Below are 23,493 nucleotides of genomic sequence, written 5' to 3' on the forward strand. Positions count from 1 at the left end.
AAAATAAAAAACTACTGTATGGGTTATGGAAACTAAACTAGCACACACAAAAGCCAGCTCTTCTAAAATAGCCCTGAGGCATTTCATACTTTCCCACACGTTTAAAAAGTATTCCAATGATGATAGTTTACTGGCTGAACTCTTAATTCTCTTACAGTGATAGCTCTTCTCTCTAGCAGGTTCTGCCATAGTGGCACCCAGTTCCCAGCAAAGCTCAGTTAAAGGGGCTTTGAGTAAAGATTGGCTGAGCCACAGCCCACCCTTCCCCCACCTCCCCAACCAAAGCAAAGGAAAGCTCTGTAGCCCATCTGTGGTCACATCAGTGTTGGAGTCTCTGGTTATAATCCATGAAGTTCCTGAACTTCTGACCATGCCACTGCCCACCCCATCTTCTGACCTCCTCTTTTCACTGACCAGTGGGTAAGTGGTATGGAGCTCACCTCATGCTAAGTCTCAAATGCCTCTCCATGCCTGCTCTCCAGTCACTTAATAACCTCATACAGTAGAATCGGGATTGTTTTACTGCACTGGGAGCCTTCCACTTGTCCTACCCTCGGAATTACTTAGTATCTAGTGATGAAGTACTAACAACAAAGGAATCCAGCCATGACCAGAAGCAACAAATTCAGCGAAAACTACACTGTTTCTGTCTTGTCTCAAGCATTTGACAGCAGGCTTCCAGAAGACCCCAGAACCACGGGCACAATTATGAAATGGCCAGATTTTCAAAAGAGCTCCCCACTCAGCAGCTCCCATTGTCGTCAGTGGAAACTGCTGAGGACTTTTGAAAATCTGGCTATTTCATGATGGTGCCTAAATCGGATCTAAATCCTTCTGAAAAGCAGGCCAATAAGCACCAGTCCCTATCATATCCAGGGGACTTCTTGGTTTAACTGGAGGTGGGCAAAAATTGATAAGGATGCCCATTCTCATGAAATTTCCAACCCAGATTTATAGCCATCAAAAGTGTGGGTGCTTATCCAGTCCCTGAAAAGATACAATTGGCACAAATAAAAGTTAAGGTCACTTTTTAAAAGAACCACCAGCAGTCTCATTTTGCCCTCATCTTACTGGTTTCTTCCAGAGCCCCAAGTTCTTATTTCTCTAGAGTTTATGAGTCAGAAACGTGATCCAAGCAGACTATTATTTATTACAGGGAATGATGGCAGCTGTTGGTAGTTGTTTTTCATTAACCGTTAAATAAAACCAATAAATGCTCTGATGCACTATGAAATGGCAGATGGCAGCTACAGGGAGAACACCTCAACCAGTGCTCTGTGTTCATCTGTCCTTGGAAAAACCATCCAAATGTGAAAGAGAAGAAAAATATTTCCCACCCACATACCCCACTCCCATATAATATGTACATGTCTGAAAATGTAACACAAACTACAGCAGCCAGACTAAGAAAGGCAGCTTGTCATCACAGCGAGGACAAAATTCTCCCCTCCAATTCACAATGCCCGCCCTGCTCTTTCCATAATCTATTCCACATTCAACTCCTGTCCAGAGCTTTCATTGATACCTCAGGCTGGATTAAAAACTTTAGAGTGGGCCTGGGACTCCAGAAGTTTGACTCCCCTTTTCTCCTCACACCAGTAACTTAGGCTACTTTAGAACTGACCCCATCCACATCCAGACCCCCACCTCCCACTTGGGCTGCTTATCTTAATGGTTAGACATACTTCATGCCTCTTAATTCAGTGATTTTTATTGGATGGAATATGGGCTTCTTGACTTTTCTGTTGCTAGATCACTGATGGCACTGAAATGTAGTTTCTTGTGCAGATGATTTCCTAAACCAAGAGAGTGAGGTCACACAGATGGATTTGTCTCATTGAGGTCAATTCTTTCGAGTACTGAAAAGGAATATTTGGCACTTGTGATGTACCAATAGGAATAGAGTAGTATAATTTCTGTTTCTACCACAAAATACATTATCAATATAGAGCAGGAAGATATTGCTGGTACAGCAATACCAAAAAGTACAAACACTGTTCTAAACACTGTTGTGATGCTTACGAGATGTTATCCAGAGAGAGGCTGTAAACCACTTCTCAGACTTATTTTGTAGCATGTTGATATTTAATGATGTAATGAAGTTATGACTTTATGTTCTTTTTACATTAAGGGGTGAGGTGTATGTAGTATATAGCAATGAGGTAGTATCCCTTTAAAGAGTTTGTTAACCTGGTAGTGGCGCTCACATCGTTCTATCTTTTGGAAACTGCCAGAAACTAGTCAGAGCAGCAATGTGTATGCAATTAGATCTACTGTATCTGTGTACAGCTGGCAAACGTGGTTATTTGGGACCTGACTGTGGCAGAGTGGTTTCTTCATATTGTCATTGTTGTGAAATGATCAAATGACACAACAATACCAAATTGGATTTCCAAATGTATTTGTAGATTCATCAGGTCACTAGTTTCTCTCTGATGGAAGGGGCAGAAACTAAGTTAATCACTGAAACTTTCTGAAGTTTGCTTGTACAAAGATGGCAAGTGAACAGCGGCATTTCACAGTCAAAACCATGATGCTGAGTGGTATTAATCAATAAAATGGGCATAGAGGATGTAGGGCTGCAGTACATACTGCCCCATTGTGGCCACTAGTCCAACCCTGGGTCAGAATAGAAGCTGTAGCTCTTCTTCACCCATTGCATGTGAGCCATTAGATCGGCAGAATTTGTGACACCACTAACCTGGGCCATCCCCATTGCCATCCACTGTGTGGCCACTCTGCCAGGGGCTCCCGACAGACAACCCATCATGCAGAGGGTCTTGCATGTCCCCTGTACATTACAGAGCATTGCTCTCAGTGTGTTCACTAACACAACACGTGAAGCTAGATAGAACATATAGGTAATTAGCATGATGTCTGTAGCACTAAAACAACAAGCCTTCTGGTCCCTCTCAGCTGTTCAGGAGAAATGGAGACCAGCTGATGGCAATGCGGTCAATGTATAAGGGACTGTGAGGGTCACTAAGCCCTCAGCCACTGAAGGGTTTTGTGTGTGTGTTCCAGTGAATCTTAGCACTTTACACACACCAATGGCTGTAGCATCCCTGTGAGGTAGGGAAGTACCATTATATTGTCCGGCCCACGTGCTGGGGGCAAGTGGTGCTGTAGCCCTCAGAAGACCGAATCTTGAACCACTGCAGTCTGAGAGATTAACCAGTAATCAAATCACCCACCCATCAAAAAGGCTACAATTATCCCCATTTTATACTAGGAAAAACTAAGGCAGTGAAGTTAAGGGCAACAGTTTCCTGTGTCCATAAATTTTCGTCTTTGAGCGCTCAAGGTCTGATAGGCCTAGAACCACAAAAGTATTTAGACTCCTAACTTTTATCTGAGCCTTAGTGCCCGATGTTCACAGATGCTGAGCACCCATAATTCCAATTGAAGTCAAGGTGGGTGTTCAGCACCCCTACAGATCCTGAATTAATAGATAGGCCTGATGATCACGGCCTAAGTGTCTTGAATAAGGTAACAAAGAGAGCTGGTGTTGGAGCTATAATTAGAACCCAGGAGTCCCCTTTTCACTGATATTACTCGAGTGCATCTTCTTGTGGTCAGAGGTTGTGCTGGTTGCTTAGCAGAGCCAGCTCATTTGGAAGGAACTGGCTAGGAGAGAACATTCAGTGGCCCTGGTGCTACCAATGGCAAGTTGCGTGGAATTACACTAGCTGTGAAATGATCCGGGGTCCTCTCAAAAATAGAAAGGACTTGTGACCCTGGTTTTCAAGATCCTTAAAGCTGGGCTGTAGGAGGTTGTAAGTGTGAGAAATAGCGATTATTCCATTACTTTTAGGAAAAATCGGTGCCAAACTTTCAATCCTAGCAATATGTTGGCTTGCATTTTTAAGGCTATCTCTGCAAGGAAAAGGATAGAAATTTACTCTGGGGGGGAAAAAAAGAAAGCAGAGCTTAACAATTTCTCATTATATGAGCCTAGAGAATGTTTCACAGAACAATACAATTGCGTTTCTCTTTGTACTTGGTTCTCATTAGCTATAAGCCTATGTTGTAAGTAGCTATGAAACAGTATGCCTTTGTTTTCTGAATACTGCACCTTTAAATTTCTAAGAACTTTGAATGCATGTAGAGACAGCTGCCATATTTTCATCAGAGATGCTGCAGCTGTACACAGTGTGGGTTGCACAAACACCCTGGGTGTTCTTTCACGGAAATTTTATTATTGTTCTAATAGTTCCAAATCAGCACACTTCTCATGTCTTTCCATAACAAAGAGCAACTTTATACATTTTTGTAGGTCAAGGTTAACAATGAGATAACAAAATAAAGTTTCCCTGAGGGAGAGCACAGTGAATGTCTGTCCTCCATAACAGGCTCTCTGAGCACAAAATGGTTCATAGCAGCAAAAAGGGTTGCTGTCTTTAAATTTAAAAATACCCCCCCCCCCCCACACACACACACACACAATGCATCAGTTTTATAACTATCTTCACTCCACAAGCAGAGGTGAAAGTAAGCCGGTACGCCCCAGTACGGCATACCGGCTTCCCCAAGTGACAATTTAAAGGGTCTGGGGCTTCCAGCAGCGGCTGAAGCCCCAAGCCCTTTAAATTGCCACCAGAACCCCACTGCTGGAGCCCTGGGGTAGCGGCAGCGAAGCTCTGGGGGTTATTTAAAGGGCCAGGGCTCCCGCTGCCTCTACTGCCCTGGGCCCTTTAAATAGCCGCTGGAGCCCTGCCGCCGGTACCCCAGGGCTCCGGGGGCTATTTCATGGGCTGGGGCAGTAGAAGCAGGGGGGTCCTGGGCCCTTTAAATAGCCCCCAGAGCCCTGGAGTAGTGGCGGAGCTCCGGGGCTATTTAAAGGGCCCAGGGCTCCCGCTGCCTCTATGGCCCAGCCCTTTAAACTGCTGCCAGAGCCCCTGGCTGCCGCTGCTACCCCAGGGCTCTGGCAGGCTCCAGCGGCTATTTAAAGGGCCTGGGGCGGTAGAGGCAGGGGAGCCTTGGGCCCTTTAAATAGTCCCGGAGCCTGCCGGAGCCCTGCGGTAGCAGCGGCAGCCGGGCGCTCCGGCAGCGGTTTAAAGGGCCCAGGGCGGTAGCAGCGACTGAGCCCTGGGCCCTTTAAGCTGCTGCCGGAGCCCCCAGCTGCCTCTGCTACCCCGGCGGGGGAGGGCACTTACCGGTACAAGGCGGGCCAGGGCTGGCTCTGACCCCCCCATCCCATCCCTTCCGCCTGAGACCCCCGCCCCTTCCGGGGGCCAGAGCCAGCTCCAACCCAGCCCCGTACCGGTAAGTCCCTATTTCTACTTTCACCCCTGTCCACAAGTGATTAAGTTCAAGCATGCTTGGGTTCAGGTTATGGCCTATTATAGAGATGGTTCTGCACTGCAATATTTGGATCCAGATGTCAATTTTCAGAGGGTTCAGGTACAGGGCCCATCTGTTTCCTGTTATGTACTGAGTTACAGCCCTATTACATTCCTACAAAATTATACATTCAATCTGCATCTAAAAAGCTCATCATGATCAACATTACATTAGTACAATGAAGACCCAAAGACAGGATTCCCGTCTTATTAGAAAGTATTGCTCTTCCTTTTATGTAGACCCTTATCAGACTCTCTTCCTTCCCTAGCATTTAGTTGCTGACTCTCAAATCTGAGAGGTAGGAGACCAGCACCAAACAAAACACGCTTTACTTAACAGCCCCCCTCATCCCACTGCCATCTGATATAGTGCAACCTGTCTGCACCAATGAAGTGTGCAGCCATAAACCAGAATAATGGTGCTCATATGACTACCTGCATGAATGAGGGCCATAGAAGCCTATGGCCTCCATTAGTGTTGCAATTTGTTCAAAGCATGTTAATGCATGATAACAAATATGCTGATCTGAGCCCAGCTCATAACTCTTGGGTTTAAAATTGCTCAAATGCATTTCCTCTGCTGTGGCTTTTTGGTTAAGTTTGGTTGAAGGTGCTTGTGGTTGGTTTTCACAATTGGGAAATTCCAGCCTGCCATTTCCTCCTTCCAGTCTTAAGTCTCCAATCAGGGGCAATTATGATAGCACGTTATGTAAATATTAAAGACAATCACAGGGTTTTAATTAAAGCCAACTTTGTATCTTTCCCCCACCCCTTTCAACCCCCTTTATTTTGGCAAGAACACTTAATCAGCTGCCCCACATTATGCATGCACCAGCCCGTGAGATTCAGCAAGGCCAGGATTCTCAAGGACAAAAGAATATACTGAGCTCCAGCACCTCACTTTGTTTTCTCCAGCCATCTTTTGTGGTGTGTCATGGGAAAATTCTAATGAGTCTCTCCATGTTGCTGAAGGAATTCCTGTCAGTCACAAGTCAGTGGCTTTCTCTACTTCTTATTTTCAAGACATGACTACTCTCTCTCTCTCTCTCTCTCACCCGTGCCCTCTCATGAAGAAGGAAAGTTACTTTCAAAATGTAGAGTATTTGGATGGATTGGAATGGCCCAGGCTGATATCAATGTATAATCATGCCCTTTGATTATGAACTCATTTCTCTCCCTTACAAAAACAAACAAAAAAACTCCTTTCAGTTTAAGAATAGGCTTATTGGCATCACAATATACTGAAAAAATCCACTTTCACTCTACCTGGGCTCCGTTGTATTTATCATTCCATTTAAAAAAAAATGTTTCGGATGTGAAACTTTGCATCTGACGTGAAATCTTAAGCATCCAGGGGAATTTCGGGCATGGTGGAAATTGGAAGGGATTTGGTATTCCTTCCCCTCTGTAAATTTCAAAGCTAGCCAACACCCTGCTGAAATGTATGGGAGTTTCAAGAAAGAGGAATATACTGTATTTCTATGCTCCCCCTAGGACAGGCAGCTGCAGGCTGACTGAGATAATCTTTTGTCCTACCTCTCTGCTATTGGTTTGAGACAATGATCCTCATTTCCAGCTCCTGGATCCCTGTGTTGTAACATAAGTAGCACTGCTCCATGCTCCATAACTACAGCTAATGGGCTAGAAACTATTTCAAAGAAGAATGATTCCAGCATGTTTCAGATTAGTGTGGTGTTGAGGTTCAAGACAAATGAATTGTTTCCTGTCTTTAGTGGAGAGCTGCTTCTGATCTGGGAGTTGGCTGTGTGTGTAGTGGGAGGAGGGAAAGTGGGACCGCAGAAGGAATAAAAAGTAGATGGGGGAGGGGAGTGTATGCAGGGAAGCTGTTTTGCTCTTTACAAGCAACTTTCTATGTAAAGAGATTCCACTGCCAGAGTTGCAAGGAAACAGAGGCTGCTCCCTTAGGGTTTGACTGAATCTCACTTACGTAAGTAACAATTTGAATGAGTACTGCATTATACCAACAGGAGTCTGTCCCAGACAATCAGCTTTTTTTTATTAGCTGACTTGTAAAACGTAGTGGTATATATATTTAAAACCAGCTTCTAACTCAGCCATTCAGAAACCTGTTTATTCATAATAATGCAAGATCCTGGATTAAAAAAAAATCCAGTAATTCTCAGTTTTGGTTGGCTAACGCACACACTAGCTTTGTTTCCCAAGCAAATCAGAATGCAGCAGTGTAATGATACAGTGGGCTTTGGCTTAACAGGGATGAAGTCCATGCAACAGATCACTGATTCTGAAAGGTCTTCCACACTGCTTTTGAAAATAAACAGTTTGGCTTTGCCTTGCCATTTATGTAGCAGCATCATGAAACCATGGGATAATATCCTATGCACTAGACATGGGAAACTAGAATTTTACTGCATATATCTAGGATACCAGGAGAACTCTGCTCTGGCAGTTGGTAAACACAGGGCGAATAAAGAAGGGAGTACAGCACTGGAACAAAATCTACAGATAATGGGCAAAACTCTGCTTGGAGTCTGCAACCCATGTAAACCAATCAGTGTCTGAGAGATGAAATCAAGAGATGATATTAGTGTAATGAGGCAGAATTTAGCTCAAATTTTCAGTGCTATTGTAATTTTTTTACTTAGGTCTTGTCTTCACTGACAAAAAGGTCTGTTTTCACTGCAGGATAACTACTGTGTGTTATCTATCCCACGGTAAAATCCTAATGCATAAAGGGCACTGACTGTAGTATTACCATAACATAAACTAGGAGAGGTCAACCATGGGTGGAAGTAGACTGAGTGTTGACCTCAGTTAGCAATCTCATGGTAAAAACTACAGGTGCTTTGTCTCCACTAAGATTTCACAGCATGATAATTATTGCAGGTTAATTATTCCATGGTTAAAAAAAAAATACACCTTTTTTTTTTCCAGTGAAGACAAAGTCTTGGTCTCTCCAGTGGCCAATCCTAGCAAAGATAAGTGTCTGCCCCTTACTGACAGCTAATGGAGTTACTACTTTAGCTGTAATGGTATTGGCTGGTTCTTAAGGTCTGAGGTTTTGATCCCATTGGTCTTGTGTTTATTTGGATAGACTCTTACAGATATTTTGCTGAGACTGCTCTAACATAGGTAAATATTATACTTCTCAATAGAAAATGTCAGACAAGGGAGAATAAGTGAAGAATTTAATTTATAATCAGAAAAAAAGAGTTAAACAAAGATCAGTGAGACTAAGCTGATCTAAAATATACAGTCTGTAGGCCTTTCACGTGTATTTTTTGGTAAATGACTTTCTTCCTTTGAAAGGGCAGATAAAAAAAGATTACAACCACTATTAAGTCTTTTCACAGTCTTATCTTTAGGGCTAAAACCACTGCCACTCGCTCTCTACACCTAATCTGATTTTTATGGAAAGGTCCTCAGAATTAAGTTGTAAGGAAGAGAGAAAATCTCTATCTCAGTAATAAAGTTACAAAATGGTTAGCCTTTCAGAACTTGGCAGTGCCTGCCTGCAATGTATTAAACTGTTTGGTTGGGATTTTAGTGCTTAGCTCTAGCTAGCAGGTCTAATGCAATGAGACCCAGAAGAATTTTCTTTGTTGCAATAAGCCAACGCCTCCACTGCAGGGAATAAGGCCATGTCTACCCTACAAAATTAAGTTGACCTAACTTATGTCGGCATACAGCCGCCGCAGTAATTACATCGCTTTGCTCCTTGTGTCAGCAGTGCATGTCCTCACCAGGAGCGCTTGAATCGATTGTACTGTCAGTGTGGGGCATTATGGAATGGCTCCTGCAAGCCAGTATCAGTCGATGCCAGCAACATAGTATCTACACTGACGCTGTGTCAACCTGCCGCTCGTGGAGGTGGTTATTAAGTTGGTGAAGCAGGGCGGTTACATCGGCGGGAGCAAAATTTAAGTGTAGACACTTCTGTAGTTAGGTCGATGGAAGCTGCCTTGCATTAGCCTACCTCTGTAGTGTCAACCAGACCTGAGTTTTGGAGTAAAACTGAACACAACAGCTTAGTGAAGCTTTACAAAAGAGGTTTATTCAAGTAATGCAATTAGGAATAAAATCTATACATTGAAATCCAAAAGGGATCACTGCGATCATCCACTATGACCTCCTGCACAGCACAGGCCTAGAATTTCCCTGAAATAATTCCTGTTTGAATTAGAATCTCTCAGAAAAACATCTAATCTTGATTTTAAAATGGCCAGTGATAGAAAATCTATCACAACCCTTGGTACGTTGTTCCAGTGGGTAACATTCCAGTGGACTGTCACATAGCTGGTGTATGAAATCCTCTGTGCCCTACCAAAAAGACAATCTAAATGAAAGCGCCTCAACATCCTCTGCTGAATCAGTAACAAAAAGGTGCCCCATAGAGAAAACACAGGTACAGCTTACAAGTAGGCCACTATGGACCCCAGTATGAGGATAAACTAGTGGTGAGGGAACATGAGGAGGGCAAAGGAGGAGGGAAAAGTGGTCTGTGTGGGGGAAAGAGAGAGATGTTTAATTGGCATGTGTTTGGGATAACCACATTAGTATCAAGCAGACCATCCCAAATTCATACCAATAAGAAGTCATATCCCCCAATATCTGTTTGTTTAGTTACATGCCACAGATGTGGTGAGGAAGGAGGGGGGATCATTTTAATAATAGTTTTGAATTTTAAAACAAATATAGCCAGAACAATAGAAATTTGTATATCCCTCTGCTTGTAAACCCAGCCTGACTGAGGGCTCTTAGGGAGAGAAATTATAGCTAAGGAATTTGGGAAACCTGACTGGGTAGCACCTTATACACACATTACCGAGGGCCAAATGACTGCACTGGATACAACACAGATGAAAACTGAGGCTGTAATATGTATTAAATAGAGCTATCTGAAGAGAGTTAACAGCTTTTAAAAGGATTTCGATATTTCAAAAATTGGTTTTGTTCTGATTCCAAAATTTTTGAAATTCCCTGCAAAAGGGAAGGGAGCCCCAGTTCCAGGGCAGTCCATCTGGCTGGCTGCCCCAGAGCTCTGGTCTCTTGAAGCCCTGGCGACCCAGATTCTAAGGCAGTCCAGCAAATGGACTAGACAGGAGCCAGGCAGTGAGCTGGCAGGAAACCAGCCAGATTTCCAAACGTGCCTGATATGCAGAGTTCTTTCAAATCCCTACCCTGGGTTCCATCAGAACGTCATTGAACTTGAACCATCTCCACAGAACGCTTCAGTTTTGATTAACTGGCAAATACCAATGAAACATTTTTTCATTGGATTTTTTCCAACTAGCTCTAGTTTACATTTTAAATCAGTATTTCTTCCTAGACAATTGGGCCCCCACAACTCAGCTGTTCACCTCTCGCTAATATCAGTGTAATTCCATCAACTTCACTGTAGTTACTTTTGGTAGAACTTGGTACAATTGAGAATAGAATCAGGCTCTTGGGGATGTAAAGCTACTCTCTCCTTAAAATCCTGCAAGCCCTACTCAGAACAGTCTCCCATTGATTTCCATCAATGGGATTACGGAGTGCAAGATTGAGTCTGGCATCTAAATCTAGGATTTACAATCCTTTCTGAATATAGATAATTACTACATGTATAAAGATAAAAAGAATGCACAACATTTTGCTTCAGAGTTCTTCATTTCGTGCTAGCAAACTGCAGCTACGAAGGGTTTTTACAAATACCTACTTGTGAGGGCTAATGTATTTCTTCCAACTCAATAGCAGGCAGATTCTGAACTATCTCACACTGGTGTAAATCAGAAGAAACGCAGTCAAAGCCAATAGGGATATATCGCTGTAAGGGAGATCACAATTGGACCTTCATTTCTCACTTGTTTATTTGCACAATTAACACTTTTCTCAGCTTCAAGTTCCCGCCTTCCAACTTCAAGAGCTGAACAATCCAAATTCCTCTGCTATGATCCCTTTGCTCTTCAAAAGGTGAAAACTGGACGCTGGTGTTGGCAGAAGTCCTTTATTGCAGCCATACAAGACACTTAGCGCGGTGGCCGTGCAGTGGCACATAGAGGCCAAGTAACATTTGCAGGACTGACGCTAGGTTTTGGAGGCTCCCACAGAGGTTATTCCTTGTGGGAAAAAGTCTCATTCCTCCAATCTCCTCCCACCTTCTCACCTTCAATCCCCTCACTCCCCTTCTTCCCTTCTCATTCCTTTCTCCACTTAGCATCCCCACCTCCCATGTAAGACCAGGAGTCCCTTGCTCTCACTCCCATGATTACTCCACCTAGTCCTCACTGCCTCACCTTCTGTTTAACTGTTATTCCTTGTGTCCAAAGATTACAATGGCTGCTCATCAGAGCAGCCTATGTGCGGATGACTGGGAAGTAGCTTGCCAGTGGTTCTAATGCCACCACCACCAGTAATCTGGATGGCACAGTCTCATATGACTACAGGCTGACTGATCCAGCTACAGACCTGTGGTTTTTAGACTCCGAAGACCATCCCTAGGTGGCTGTAGGTGAAAACTATCAAAAATCTATGACCTGGGGGGGAATCAAGCCTAGCAATCAGCCTTGCAAATATAAACTGTCTTTGTCAGGAAACAGGCCGGAAGTAAACTTGTAAATGAGCAAAAGGAGAGAACACTGAGCTTTTACATCCCCCCTTGGTGCTTATACTTATCAGGGAACCAGGACTGAAGACTTTGCAGGCCCCAAAGACTGCCTTTCATTATACAAAGAGCTTAATTGTTGGCTAAGCTTTTACATTTCTGGTTCACAGGTACAGTGTGTCTATGCTGGCCACATTTGATGAACAGGTGGCTCATCAATATTTATATTGGAGGTCCTTATAAATAACCCATCAGATTTCCATGCTCATTCACTAAGCTTACAATTCTAGCACCCACAGTAAACCCGGAACGCTCCCATTTGGATACAGTTTATGGAGACAGATTTGTACATTGCCTGAAATAAACAGCATCCAGGTTGCAACCAGCTTTGAATGCTGTACAATCTGCCTGCAGAACTATTCTGTCGTGTCACTGCTGTGCTGTATTGCTCACAAATATGTCCTTTGGGCATTGGGTACCTAAGAAAACTCACTAGACCTGAATAGCCACTTTAGGCTTTAACATTGTTGACACTATAGAAATGAGTATATTAGCTTTCCTCGTTACAGAATGCGCAACACCAACACAAAAGTCAATGACAATTGTAGAGAATAATTAGCGTGCTCTATGCTCTATGACTCTATTTATTTTGTATATGGTGCACTTTGTTAGTTGACAAGGGGCTCTCAGTCTCCTACTGATGTGCAGATGAGGGTAATCTATTGGGGTGACTCCTTTACTCTTAACAGGAAATGCCAAACCAAATCCTAGTGCATCAACTGGGAGAGTGGAACCAAAGGGCCAAATTCTATTCTTAACTACACTGGTGTAAATTTGGAATAACTCGTTTGAAGTCAATGGTGTCCCTCCACCTTTACCCCGAGTCAGAGGCAACGGTTAACTCTTGATAGTGGGAGGGGGCTCATGATCACGTCTGAGTATGAGGTGGCTTGTATGACCTTATACCCAGCAATTAAACAAGAAATAGTAATTACCTGGAGGAGAAGCTTAATTCTCATTATAGAACTTCACATTACTAGCTCATCACGGGTCATTTGAGCTGAAAAATCAAGACGCTTATGTTTGATCAATACATATTAATGACTCTAAGCATCTACAGGTTTCATTAAAACACTGAAATAATGATTTCTGTTTAATTAGACAATTATTTTTCACTATGAAATAGATTTTCCAGTTTCAATACTGTAACTTTCCACGGTATAAATCACTTGCAAATATTTTTTGCTTAAAGAATTAATTTAAGCTGAAGAATTGAAAGTTCTTAACTTGAAGTGCATTTCCCTCAGGAGGAACAGCAGCAGAGCCAGGAGCGCCAGGGCAGCAGTGGGAGAGCGAGTGCCTTGGGGAGCAGCTCATGGCAGCCGAGCTCCGCGGGCACGGCCAGCTCCAGGGGGCATCACCAACCGGCACTGGGCTCCTTGGACAGAGAGGCAAGAGAGCATCAGTTTTGCAGTTTGGAGCTGTACTGCCCGCCCAGCTGGGGAGCATCCGGCTGTGCAGAAGCAACCCGGCTTGGGGAGCCAGGTAAAGAGGGCTGCCAGGCAGCCAGCCAGCACCCTGGCTCCCACAGCGTGGCGAGCCAGGGGCCCGAGCAGGACAGGTGGCTCCCACCAGCTTCCGATCAGCTGGCTCCTGGCAGGAGGGAATGTTTTTCAAGCAGTTTGAGAAACTCTGTACTAAAGGGAAGGCAGAAATCTGGCACGTGACCCCCTATTCTCCCTCCCTCCCCCCATGCATTGCCTCTGCACTGAGTAACTGAAATCTACTTCTCTGAGTGTTTTCCTTGAGGCTTTGTTTACACTATCTATTTTGTGGTTAATGTCTATGATATCTTTCTGTCCCTTGGCTGAAGCCCCTATCCTAATTCTTACTGACTGCAGCAGCACCTCCTGCTGTGTGCAAATCTGACCAACCTTGTATGCCCTTGCTGTTGATCTCAGTCTTTTCTCTCTCCTTCTCTGTTTTCCATTCTACACACTAGCACAGCCAGCTAGAGTTAATCTTAAGGACTTTTCCCCAGAATAGCATTGAATATATCCTTCAATGTTGCCATATAAAATGTACTGTAAGTATGTCTACTTCAGATACATTTGGATACACAGTAAGCAGAAACCAAAATGCATAGTTTGCATCATAAATCTATAGCTTACACCCAATAGAAATAACATAAAGATTGGCTTACAGAGGTGGAAAAGCTTGGATATACACACACATGCACACGCGTGCACACACACATGCACACACACACAGAGGAGATAGGCCTAAGCTGCAGAATTTGGGTTCAGATCTGGATCCAAGATGCCTCAGATTTCAGCGCTGTATGGAGCTGGCACATTTGTTTGGCTCACTATTGAAATATGGGCCAGCCATGAAGTTTGGATTTGATCTTTCTTGAACTTTGGAGGTGTTTGGAATCAGTTTTTGGTGCTAAACCATCTTTACTGGCAACATATATGCAGGGACCATTTTACACCTACTCTATACTCATTTTGCACTGATGTAAATGACATTTCAAGGTGTATTGCAATGGTGAATTGTAATGTCTTCACGTCCAGTGAAGGGTAAGGGCCCAGGCAGAGACAGACACATCCTGGAGGTGACTCCATGGCTGCGCATCCTAAGTATCACCAGATGGGCTTCAGCTTCCTTGACTATGGGATGCTGTTGAGCAGAGATGGGGTCCACTTATCAGGGAAGGGGAACACTATCTTTGGATTCAGACTGCTAAGCTAGTGAGGCGGGCTTTAAACTAGGTTCAACGGGGCAGGAGACAAAAGCCCACAAGTAAGTTCAGAACATGGAGACCAGGGTGAAGGGTCAGAATCTGGGGGGAGCATGGGTAATCATAGCAAGGACAAAGAAGAGACAATAGGGAATATAGAAGGGAAGGCTAATGAACATCTTAGATGTCTGTATACTAATACAAGAACTATAGAGAACAAACAGGAAGAATTAGAAATACTAGTGAATTATGACATAACTGGCATCACAGATTGGTGGGATAATTCACATGACTGCAATATTGGTAAAGAAGGGTACAGTTTGTTCAGTAAGGACAAAGCGAGGTGTTACCTGGTATATCAAAAATATATACACTTGCACTGAAGCCAAGGTAGAAGTGGGAGGCAGCCCAGAGGACTGTAAGAGGGCAAATATAGTACCTATCTATAAAAAGGGAAATAAGTACAACCCAGGAAATTATAGACCAGTCAGCTTAACTTTGGTACTTGGAAAGATATTGGAGAAAATACTCAATCAAAGTCTCTGGGTAAGAATAAAAGGGATAAAAAAAAAGAGGGAAGGTGATGTCGTGGTGGGAGGTTTACTATAGACCAGCAAACCAGGAAGGAGAGTTTGATCAGGCTTTTTTGAAACATCTAACAAACTCATCCAAAGCACAAGGCTTGGTGGTGATGGGGGATTTCAACTATCCAGACATTTATTGGGAAAATTACAGCAGGGCATGGATTATCCAACAAGTTCTTGGAATGCGTTGGAGACAACTTCTTATTACAGAAGGTGGAGAAAGCAACTAAGGGGGAGACTATTCTAGATTTGATTCTGACAAACAGGGAGGATCTGGTTGAGATTTGAAGGTGGGAAGCAACTTGGGTGTAAGTGATCATGAAATGACAGCATTCGTGACTCTACAGAATGGTAGGAGGGAAAACAGAAGAATAAAGACAAGGGACTTCAAGAAGGCAGACGTTAGCAAACTCAGAGAATTGGTTGGTAGGATCCCATAGGAATCAAGCCTAAGAGAAAAAAGAGTCGAGGAAAGTTGGCAGTTTGTTTAAAGAGACATTATTAAGGGCACAAGAGAAAACTATCCCAGTACGCAGGAAAGATAGGAAGTATGGTAAGAGGCCACCCTGGCTTAGCCAGGAGACCTTAAACAACCTGAAACTCAAAACAGAGCCATATAAAAAATGGAAACTAGGTCAAATTATGAAGGATGAATATAAAAAAACAACACAAGCATGTAGGGACAAAATTAGAAAGGCCAACATACAAAATGAGATTAAACTAGTTAGGGATATAAAGGGTAACAAGAAAACATTTTACAAATACATAAGAAGCAAGAGAAAGACCAAGGACAGATAGGCCTATTACTCAATGTGGAGGGAAAGACAATAACAGAAAATGCAGCAATGGCCAGAATGTTGGTTTTTTGTTTGTTTTTTCTTTTCAGTTTTCACCAAAAAGGTTATCAGTGATCAAATGATTAATATAGTGAACATCACTGTAAATGGGGTAAGATCTGGGACTAAAACAGGGAAAGAACAAGTTAAGAATTACCTAGACAAATTAGATGTCTTCAAGTCACAGGGCCTGATAAAATCCATCCTAGAGTACTTAAGGAACTGGTTGAAGAGAGCTCTGAGCCATTACCGATTATCTTTGAGAACTTGTGGAGGACAGGAAAAATCCCAGAGGGCTGAAAAAGAGCAAATATAGTACTTGTCTATAAAAAGGGAAATAAGTACAATCCAGGAACTATAGACCAGTTAGCTTAACTTCGGTACCGTGAAAGATATTCGAACAAATAATCAATTTGCAAGCACCTGCCTAGAAAATAAGGTGAGACGTAACAGTGAACATGGCTTTGTCAAGAACAAATCATGTCAATCGAATATAACATCCTTGTTTGACAGGGTAACAAGTGTTGTGAGTGGGGAGAAGTGGTAGATGTGAAATAGCTCAACTCTAGGAGGCCTTTTGATACTGTCTCACATGACCTTCTCATAAGCAAACTAGGGAAAATAGCCTAGACGAATCTACTATAAGATGAGTGCACATCTGATTGGAAAATAGTATTCAAAGAGCATTTATCAATGGTTCACACTCAAGCTGAAAGGTATATCAAGTGTATTCACACAAGGATCTGTCCTGGGTCCAGTTCGATTTAATATCTTCATAAATGATTTGGATAATGGCATGGAAAGTATGGTTATAAAGTTTGTGGACAATATTCAGTTTGCCAGCACTTTGGAGGTCAGGGTTAGAATTCAAAATGTTCTTGACAAACTGGAAAAATGTTATAAAGAGGAGGGTGATAAATTATTCTCCTTAATCACTGAGGACGGACAAAACATAATGAGCTTAAATTGCAGCAAGGGAGGTTTAGGTTGGACATTAGGAAAAGCTTCCTAACTCTCAGGGTCGTTAAGCACTGGAACAAATTACTTAAGGAGGCTGTAGAATCTTTGTCATTGGAGACTTTTAAGAACAGGTTAAACAAACACCTTTCAGGGATGGTCTAGTTCAGTGGTTCTCAAACTAGGGCCGCTGCTTGTTCAGGAAAAGCGGCTCCCACTGGCTGCGGTTCGTCGCTCCAGGCCAATGGGGGCTGCAGGAAGGGCGGCCAGCACATCCCTCGGCCCCCATTGGCCTGGAGCGGCGAACCGCGGCCAGTGGGAGCCGCGATTGGCCGAACCTGCGGACGCGGCAGGTAAACAAACCGGCCCGGCCCTCCAGGGGCATTCCCTGAACAAGAGGCGGCCCTAGTTTGAGAACCACTGGTCTAGTTAACACTTAATCCTGGATTAGTGCAGAGACTGGACTAGATGACTTATTGAGGTCCCTTCCAATCCTACATTTACCAAATTGGGAGCATCTGATTGATCTGTGGATAGTACTGTGTTATTATTTATATATTTATTTATTTAATTCATTTGTATTACCATAGGGCCTATAAGCCCCAGTCAAGGACCAGGACCCACTGTGCTAGGTGCTGTACAAAAACAGAACAAAAGATGGTCCCTGCCCCCAAAGAGCTTACAATTGAAGAAGAAGATAGGAGACAACAGATGGATACAAACAGGGACGTGCGAGGGAATAATGAGATAATTTTGGTCAGCATGGTTGGCACACCAGCAGCCTAACCATTGTCAAGTTTTTTGTAGGCAACATGTCAAAGGAGAGTTTGAAGGAGGCTAATGAGGTAGCTTTGCAAATGTTTACGGGGAGTCCACCCTCTCCCCCACCAAGAAACAAAGGAGAGAAGAGTAGATCTCTTACCCCCATACTGCATTTCTCCTCTCTTCCAGTCTATCCATTTGACTCATCGTTCTGCAATATGCCACAAGGTTGTCACATGGAGTCTATGCAGCCTGTCATTGTGTCATGGGGAAAGGGTTTTGTGGTTTGAGAGGACATTGGATGTGAACCTCCTGACAGGAAAGATCTTCAAAAGGGGGAAACTTCACAGGGATTCATTGAAAAGAGGTCTTTAAAGTAGTAAAAATAATGATCACTCTGACGTTTTAATAAGGTCTCACAGCCTCTGGCAGTATCTCCACTGATAAGCGCCACCAACAGAACCACTTCTGAGAGAGCAAATTGCAAAGAGCAAACAAGGTCTGTCCATTCTCCTACCATACATCCACTTGTGAATTGTTCCTTCTGGGGAAGGGTCTTGTAACAGAGGAGGCCATACGCTGTCAGTGTAGACCCCATAATAGTCAGCATCAGGTCAGCCAATCAGGAATAAGCCTTGGTTCCAACAGGCTTTGATTATAATTAATTAACATGATGCTGAACATGATTTGGCCTGGTCTACCCTGACCATTAACCTGTGGTCAACATTGTGACATCTAACTCAGTTGTTCACATGTATGTTTAAACACACTAACATCCTGTACTGTACACAGGGTCAAAGAATAAATCAAATCTCACCCTGCCATAGAATTGCTTTTGTGAAATTTGTGTAAACACACACACGCGCACACACACACACACACACACACACACACACACACACACACACTCCTGCTCAACATACTGTCTCCTGTTCTGTGGAAAAGGGCTAGATCTGCCTTTCAGGCAGCTCTCAGGGTTTGAGACAGCTATGAAGTCTATTTTCTGGGGACCTTTCTGAAAGATTGATCAGAGGTGATCCATTTCACCCTCCAGTATGCAAAGTTGTAAGCTCTCTGGGGCAGGGAACGTCCTTTTGTTATGTGTGTATGGTGCCTAACAAATTAAGGCCCTGACCCTTGACTAGGTCTTAGGTGAAGCTGCAATACAAATAATAATGATACATTTTCTAGCAGACAGATCTGAGGGAGCACAAATCTGTGTGGCAAGTCCTGAAAAACTGATTAAAACCCAGGAGATCTTAATCAATTTAGAACAACAGCACAAATTTAAGACCACTGAGGGCATTTTGATTTGTAGGTTTGGGAGAATGGGGGTTTCCCTGCCAATTTTAATCTGAATGCTTTATGGGGAAAACAAAAGGTACTTCGGCTTTTGATCATCATGAAAGTTAACTGTTGTGTAATGCTGGGTCAGACAGATGAGGAAATATAGACTAGGATCTGTATTCTGTGTATGCCGCATAAATGTTACAGCACCTGTTATGAGATGTATGTGCTGGCTTAGGCAAATATACAGTGTTTGCTATTTCTTTTCAAATGATTACTAGTAAATCAAATATATACAAATGGCATGTGGGTTCTGATTCTTTAGCAGAGTGTATATATGTCATCAGCTGGCTTGTTTATTACAATGGCAGCATTGGTGCTAGAAAGAAAACCTTCAGTACTTTGAATGTGGAAAAGCCTGTAATATTTCAAATATTTCTAACAAATCTAGGGAGCAGGGAAGACTTGAGTTTGATAAAGAACAATTCTATTGTCCTCTGAGGCTTCTAGTGGCTGTATGATAGGCCAAGGCACAGCTGAGAAAAGAACTGGAGGAGTGAAAAATTCCCATTAAAGAGCTCTGGCCTGGCCAGAGCTTTCTTGCTTCTGGTGAAAGCAAAGAACAAGTCAGTGTCAGACATTAACACATCATATTCAGGGCTGACTGGGACACTGCTACATATGGCAGACCCACCAGGCAGCTTGTCTAAATGATAAAACAAAGGCCTATACACGCGTCTGCCAGACAGCTTTCTGACGCATTACCATCCATCCCTTCCACACTGAATCAACAACTCCAGACATCCCTGGAAAATACTGTACGTGTCTACAGTGGCTTCTATCCTAAAAGAGAAAAGTCCATAATACAATTGGGGGGGGGGGGGAACTCTTCTAAAATAGCTGAACTGCTGTTGGATTTGACACCCTCAGCACTTGGATTTGATACCCTCAGCACTTACGTGGGATACTGATTACGAAGAATCGTTCTCTTCCATCATCCATTCTTTTTGTACTACGTTAGGGTCTAATCTTGCAAGCTGCTCAGCATTTCCTGCAAGGTGCTGAATATCCTCTATTCCCCTGGGCTTCAATGGGACTTGATGATGCTCAACACCCTGCCGAAGGTGCCCAACCTCTCACAAAATAAGATTCATTGATCAGGCGAGATAGTCGAAACACTGCAGTGTTCTGTGCTTAAGGCTTGTATTTCTGTTGGGCTGGAACTCCTTTAGAGAGGCTGCATTAAATATTAAACAAGTAAAAATCCATCCTTTTCTTTGAGATGGGGTAGGAGAAGGGAAAGAGAAGCAAGCTCCGTGGTTGGCTACATTTGGGTAATCCAAGAGTTTAAGCTTGACTGTTAACCCTTGAAATGCCAGTCTCAGGAAACAAGGAAATGTCGTAGGATCGGGACTTGTATGAAAACAAAGTCTCTGCCCTTTCAATCTAGGTAGCCCCCACTACATGATCCTTCTGCTCAGGTCATTCTTAAGTGAAGAAAGACAACAAATGTTGCTTTTTTTAAAAATTGCATGTAGAGCAGCTGAGTCTGTTTTTCAAAGCTGAAGAAAATCATTCTGGGTAAAACTTTCAAAAGTACCTTTATCCTATTTTCAAAAGCAACAGGCACAGAGCTAGCTACGTTCCATTGATTTTCTGTTAGAGGGTAAAATTTTCAAGAGCACCTATCTAAACCTGATTAGAATCCAGTTTCACTCCCTTAGCTAACAGTGTTGGTGGTTCTGAAGACATAAATGACATCAGTGGGCATGGAATTCCCATTTTATTTAGTTGAATAACAAACACAAATGCCATGGTCACCGTTAAATTGCTTACTTGTAGCATATGAAAGAAAACTTATGACCCTTCCTCTCCAGAACCACTGGTCTCTGCATTTTGTGCTAACATGTGCTCCCATTAGTTGGAAGTCACATAAAGGTGCTTATCTACTTTCTAGGTCAGCCACTAAATGGTGGCAAAGGCACAAACATCTGGGTATGTCTGATTCCAACCAGCAAAGTGAAGGAGTGGAAGTAAAATAGCTAGTCTCTTAGCCGTGGTCTACACTGGGGGAGGGATAGATCTAAGTTACGCAACTTCAGCTATGTGAATAACGTAGCTGAAGTCGACGTACTTAGATCAACTTACCGTGGTGTCTTCACCGCGGTGAGTCGACTACTGCCACTCCCCCATCGACTCTGCCTGCGTCTTTCGCATCTCTGGAGTACAGGAGTCGATGGGAGAGCACTCAGGGGTCAATTTATCACATCTAGACTAGACGCGATAAATCGATCCCCGCTGGATCGATCGCTGCCCACCGATCCAGTGGGTACTGTAGACATATCCTTAGTGACCATTCAAGACACTTAGAACTTTCTGCCCAACATACTTTGGTTTTAGGCAAGAATGGCATCGTCTGTGGTGAGGACAACTGCATCCAAGGGGAGCTCAGGAAAAGTGGAGAGTGGCGGCCACAAGGAGCGATTGCAGCCCTTGATCCTGTGCCAACCAAGCCTGGCAAAACTTAAAGCAGGCCTTTAGCTGCTCTAACTTGTGCCACTGGTGAAAGGCCTCTATGGGACCTTATGCAGGTGAAAGATAGATGTAGGGGAGCTTTGCTGTCCCACATGTCCCTCTTCCCCCTATGATATGGGGAGGAGGGGCAGCTGGCACAGGACCTGGTACCAGTTATGCCAGTGGGAAGTTCCCATGTTGGAAAGGGAATTCTGCTCTGGTCAACTACAGCCAAAATCCACCCATTCTGTGCCACTTGATCAGCTCAAAGTGCCAGAGTCCAGTCCCCAGAAAATTAGGCATTTGTCCTAAAAACAGTGCTAGCAACAATGGGATCTTTAGTGTAGACTGGCCGCAGGCAACTTTATACTATCATTGTCTAGATCTGTTCTGAGCATGGTTAGATGAGACAGTGATAAAAATGTCTATGGTTTGCCTACGTTAGCACTCCTATCATTGTTAGCAGGAGTGGAGCTGCACTGGTTCTAGAAATGCCTAACATTTTCAACATAGATGGAATCAAAGAAACCAAGTATAAGTGAAGAATGGTGACAAGTGGGGAAAATGCTAATCATTGTTCATACTTCTGTGACTTCCTGACTGACGTCTGCTGTTTTTCCTTTGAGATTTACTCTAATATGCTCTTTGCTTTCTGCATTGGGTATTGTATTGCTTTCATTTAGCATTGTAAGTGATATATATTTGCTTTCTTGTTCATATAGAATGCAACTCTTAAGGACAAGCGTTGTCTAGCTAGGAGGAAAACTACTTAGTGTTTTTGGTTCCATTCTGCTAATGTTCTATAGACTTCATGGGTTTTTGTTCTCTTTTAAAATCTGTGGGTCTAAGTTTGGCTTGTAACTCACATATAATATAAGCTGACAGGAGCTGTGTTTTCAGGAGAATGATTACACAGAATAATTCATAGTTTTTTCTTCTAGGCAAACAGACACATTTTCAAACTGCATCTTTCTTAAGATGACTGATTTCATTCAGTGTCCAGATCAGTAATGAAGCATTGTGATATTCAGAGTCCAGAGGGCCCCTGACAGCTGCTCTGGTCATTTTGGACCACAGATGTATGGAGTACAATTTTTTTGTCCATAGTGATGAATAGTTCAAAATGATATGTAGTTGGGGGGGAAAGTAACATGCGGCTATGTGAAGGGTGCACCTTAGTGGACCGATCACAGGATTCAAACCCTAGCTCAATGGTCTTGAGTAAATAACTTTGATTCTTCCTCAAATCTGTAAGCAGGGCTCACAATATCTACTTGCTTTCCAAAAGTGTTGAAAAGATCAACTAGTTAATCTTTGTGTAAAGCATCTAGAAAGTGTAAATGTGAACAATTATTTCCCACAGGAATACTGTGTGTTGGGAGTCCTTCAGCTATTCTACAGGGCTAGTCTCAACTCAGTACATATACAGGCTTGTTTAAGTAGAGGGAAGGGATTTATAACAGTGTGTTCCATGAAAAAGGGAATTAACGCTATGCTATGGGAATACTGGAACTTGCTGATGGTGTTGTGTAAGTGTGATGTCTATAGAAACTAAATATGAGTGGGCAACTTCAGGAGACTGGCCTAAGCATTCATCCAAAAAACAGACTCTCAAATATAAATAAAAATATATGGAGATATACCTATCTCATAGAGCTGGAAGGGTCCCCAAAAGGTCATCAAGTCCAGCCCCCTGCCTTCACTAGCAGGACCCAGTACTGATTTTGCCCCAGATCCCTAAGTGGCCCTCTCAAGGATTGAACTCCCAATCCTAAATTAAGTTTAGTAGACCACTGCTCAAACCACTGAGCTATCCCTCCCCCTAGCTTTGCTAGTGTCTGAAAAATTTTTGTTTCATTACTTTTTCCTTTCTTTACATGGTGATGGTATTTCCTGTTTGCAACAC

At 43.1% G+C, this 23,493-nt stretch overlaps 1 long non-coding RNA gene across 1 annotated transcript in view; it reads left to right on the forward strand.

Moving 5' to 3' along the window:
- Positions 1 to 7,162: 7,162 nt before the first annotated feature.
- Positions 7,163 to 23,493, forward strand: part of LOC135982398 (uncharacterized) — a 35,986-nt gene continuing 19,655 nt past the window's right edge. Inside the window, exon 1 of the long non-coding RNA XR_010599744.1 lies at positions 7,163 to 7,290. This is a non-coding gene — a long non-coding RNA (uncharacterized LOC135982398). The remainder of the gene's footprint in view (positions 7,291 to 23,493) is intronic.

Source organism: Chrysemys picta, chromosome 3 (genome assembly GCF_011386835.1).
Source record: "Chrysemys picta bellii isolate R12L10 chromosome 3, ASM1138683v2, whole genome shotgun sequence".
Taxonomy (NCBI): domain Eukaryota; kingdom Metazoa; phylum Chordata; order Testudines; family Emydidae; genus Chrysemys; species Chrysemys picta.